This window comes from Arachis ipaensis, chromosome B5 (genome assembly GCF_059453495.1).
Source record: "Arachis ipaensis isolate K30076 ecotype BB chromosome B5, ASM5945349v1, whole genome shotgun sequence".
Lineage (NCBI taxonomy): Eukaryota > Viridiplantae > Streptophyta > Magnoliopsida > Fabales > Fabaceae > Arachis > Arachis ipaensis.
Genome location: NC_142440.1, coordinates 97,691,672 through 97,695,553, shown reverse-complemented (window position 1 = coordinate 97,695,553; position 3,882 = coordinate 97,691,672). Strand labels below are relative to the sequence as shown.

General features: G+C 37.9%; 1 non-coding gene across 1 annotated transcript; it reads left to right on the top strand.

Moving 5' to 3' along the window:
- Positions 1-2,081: 2,081 nt before the first annotated feature.
- LOC148565089 (small nucleolar RNA R71) lies at positions 2,082-2,185 on the top strand. The gene has a single exon (XR_015884632.1). It is a non-coding gene; the product is annotated as a small nucleolar RNA R71 (small nucleolar RNA).
- The last annotated feature ends 1,697 nt before the right edge of the window (positions 2,186-3,882 follow it).

The window sequence follows — 3,882 nt, the reverse complement described above, 5'->3', positions numbered from 1 at the left end:
CCACAGATCCTGAGGTGTCAATGATTTCTCATCCCTGCACCATTTTGGCATGTAAACGCCCATTGGAGTGCCAATCCTAGCGTTAAACCCCAGGTTACTGCCCATTTCTGGTGTTTAACGCCAGCTTTTCTTCCCTTTCTGGCGTTAAACACCAGTCTGGTGCCCTTTTCTGGCGTTAAATGCCCAGAATGGTGCCAGAATGGGCGTTTATTCTGCTACCCTTACTCGCATTTAAACGCCAGTAAGCTCTCCACCAGGGTGTGCTATTTTTAATGCTATTTTTCATTCTGTTTTTGCTTTTTCAGTTGTTTTTGTGATTTCTCATGATCATCAACCTAAAGAAAATATAAAATAACAACGAAAAATAAATAGATATAATTGAATAAAATTTGGTTACCTCCCAATAAGCGCTTCTTTAATGTCAATAGCTTGACAGTGGGCTCTCATGGAGCCTCACAGATACTCAGAGCATGATGATGACCTCCCAACACCAAACTTAGAGTTTGAATGTGGGGGCTCTGTTTGACTCTTCTTTGAAAGAAGCTTTTCATGCTTCCTCTCCATGATTATAGAGGGAGATCTTTGAGTCTTAAACACAAGGTAGTCCTCATTCACTTGAAGGACCAACTCTCCTCTATCAACATCAATCACAGCTTTTGCTGTGGCTAGGAAGGGTCTGCCAAGGATGATGGATTCATCCAGTTTCCAGAATTATGAAATCAATAGGGATGTAAAGGCCTTCAACCTTCACCAAGATATCCTCTACAAGTTCAAAAGCCTGTTTCCTTGAATTGTCTGCCATTTCTAGTGAGATTCTTGCAGCTTGCACCTCAAGGATCCCTAGTTTCTCCATTACAGAGAGGGGCATGAGGTTTATACTTGACCCCAGGTCACATAGAGCCTTCTCAAAGGTCATGGTGCCTATGGTACAAGGTATTGAGAACTTTCCAGGGTCCAATTTCTTCTGAGGTAATTTATGCCTAACCAAGGTATTCAGTTTATTAATGAGCAATGGAGGTTCATTCTCCCAAGTATTATTACCAAATAACTTGGCATTCAGCTTCATGATTGCTCCATGATACTTAGCAACTTGCTCTTCAGCAATATCTTCATCTTCTTTAGAGGATGAATACTCATCAGAGCTCATGAATGGCAGAAGTAGGTTCATTGGAATCTCTATGGTCCCTATATGAGCCTCAGATTCCTCTGTTTCCTCATTGGGGAACTCCTTGGAGGCCAGTGGACGTCCATTGAGGTCTTCCTCAGTGGAAATCACTGCCTTTCCCTCCTCTATGCATTCGGCCATGTGGGACGTGTTTATGGCCTTGCACTCTCTCTTGGGATTCTCTTCTGTATTGCTTGGAAGAGTGCTAGGAGGAGTTTCAGTAATTCTTTTACTCAGCTAACCCACTTGTGCCTCCAAATTTCTAATGGAGGACCTTGCTTCAATCATGAAACTGAGAGTGGTCTTAGATAGATCAGAGACTACAGTTGCTAAGTCAGAGTGGTTCTCCTTAGAATTCTCTATCTGTTGCTGAGAAGATGATGGAAAAGGTTTGCTTTTGCTAAACCTATTTCTTCCACCATTGTTGTTGTTGAAGCCTTGTTGAGGCTTCTGTTGGTCCTTCTTCCATGAGAGATTTGGATGATTTTTCCATGAAGAATTATAGGTATTTCCATAGGGTTCTCCCATGTAATTCACCTCTGCTATTGCAAGATTTTCAGGGTCATAGGCTTCTTCTTCAGAGGAAGCCTCCTTAGTACTGCCTGATGCAGCTTATATTTTAGACAGACTCTGAGAAATCATATTGACTTGTTGAGTCAATATTTTGTTCTGAGCCAATATGGCATTCAGAGTATCAATCTCAAGAACTCCTTTCTTCTGAGTTGTCCCATTATTCACAGGATTTCTTTCAAAAGTGTACATGAATTGGTTATTTACAACCATTTCAATGAGTTTCTGGGCTTCTTCAGGCGTCTTCTTCAGATGAAGAGATCCACCAGCAGAGTTGTCCAATGACATCTTGAACAGTTCAGACAGACCATCATAGAATATGCATATGATGCTCCATTCTGAAAGCATGCCAGAAGGACACCTTCTGATCAATTGCTTGTATCTTTCCCAAGCTTCATAGAGGGATTCTCCTTTCTTCTATCTGAAGGTTTAGAATTCCACTCTAAGCTTACTCAATTTTTGAGGTGGAAAGAACTTTGCCAAGAAGGCATTGACCAGCTTTTCCCAAGAGTTCAGGCTTTCTTTAGGTTGTGAGTCCAACCATGTCCTAGCTCTGTCTCTTACTGCAAAAGGGAAAAGCATAAGTCTGTAGACCTCAAGGTCAACCCCATTGGTCTTGACAGTGTCATAGATTTGCAAGAATTCAGCTAGAAACTGATGAGGATCTTCCAATGGAAGTCCATGATACTTGCAATTCTGCTGCATCAGAGAAACTAATATAGGCTTAAGCTCAAAGTTGTTTGCTTCAATTGCACGAATTGAGATGCTCCTTCCACATAAGTCAGAAGAGGGTGAAGTGAAGTCACCAAGCATCTTCCTTGCATTGTTGGCATTGTTGTTATTTTCGGCTGCGATGACTTCTTCCTTTTTGAAAATTTCTGTCAGGTCCTCTCCAGAGAGTTGTGCTTTAGCTTCTCTTAGCTTCCTCTTCATGGTCCTTTCAGGTTCAGGATCAGCTTCAACGAGAATACCTTTGTCTTTATTCCTGCTCATATGAAAGAGAAGAGAACAAAAAACTATGAAATCCTCTATGTTACAGTATAGAGATTCCTTGAGGTGTCAGAGGAAAATAGGAATAGAGGGATGAGGTAGGTAGGTAAGAATTCGAACATATGAAGAAGGAGAGATAGTCTGAATTGCTAATTGAGGAGGAGTGTAGTCCTTAAATAGAAAAAGGTGAGGAGGGAGAAGAATTTTCGAAAAATAAAATAAAAAATTTAAATTAATTAAAAGGAATTTTGAAAAAGTGGTTGATGGTTTTTGAAAATTAAAAGTGAGAAAGTGGTTAAGTGATTTTGAAAAAAGATTTTGAAATTAGCAATCAAAAAGATATGATTGAAAATTATTTTGAAAAAGATGTGATTGAGAAGGTATGATTGAAAAACAATTTGAAAAGATTTTAAATTAATGATATGATTGGGAATTAATTACTTGACTAACAAGAAATTTAAAAGATATGATTCTAAAATTCAAATATTGAATCTTTCTTAATAAGCAAGTAACAACTTGAAATTTTTGAATCAAATCATTAATTGTAGCAAGGATTTTCGAAAATATTGAAAAATAATTTTAAAGATTTGATTTTGAAAAAGATATGATTGATAAGAGAGGATAAGAAAAAGATAAGATTTTGAAAAATTGGTTTTAAAATTTTCAAAATTGAAAAATATTTGAATTGAAAACAAAATTACCTCCTTGCTGCTATCCTGGCGTTAAACGCCCAGAATGGTATCCATTCTGGCGTTTAACGCCCAAAATGCTACCCTTTTGGGCATTTGACGCCCAGCCAGGTACCTGGCTGGCGTTTAAACGCCAGTTTTCCTTCTTCACTGGGCATTTTGAATGCCCAGCTTTTTCTCTGTAATTCCTCTACTTCTTGTTCTGAATCTTCAATTCTCTGTGATATTGACTTGAAAAGATATATTTTTGAATTTTTAATGATGAAAGAGAAAAACAACAGAATGAAATTAAACATGAAAAACTAAGGTTAAATAAACAATGCATGCAAGAACACGTTTTTGAAAAATTTTCAGGAAAACAAAGACATGCAAGACACCAAACTTAGAAGTTTGTATACTAGGGACAATAACAATTTGAAAATGCATATGAAAAATAACAAAAGACAAAAAACAAGAGACTTTAAAGAT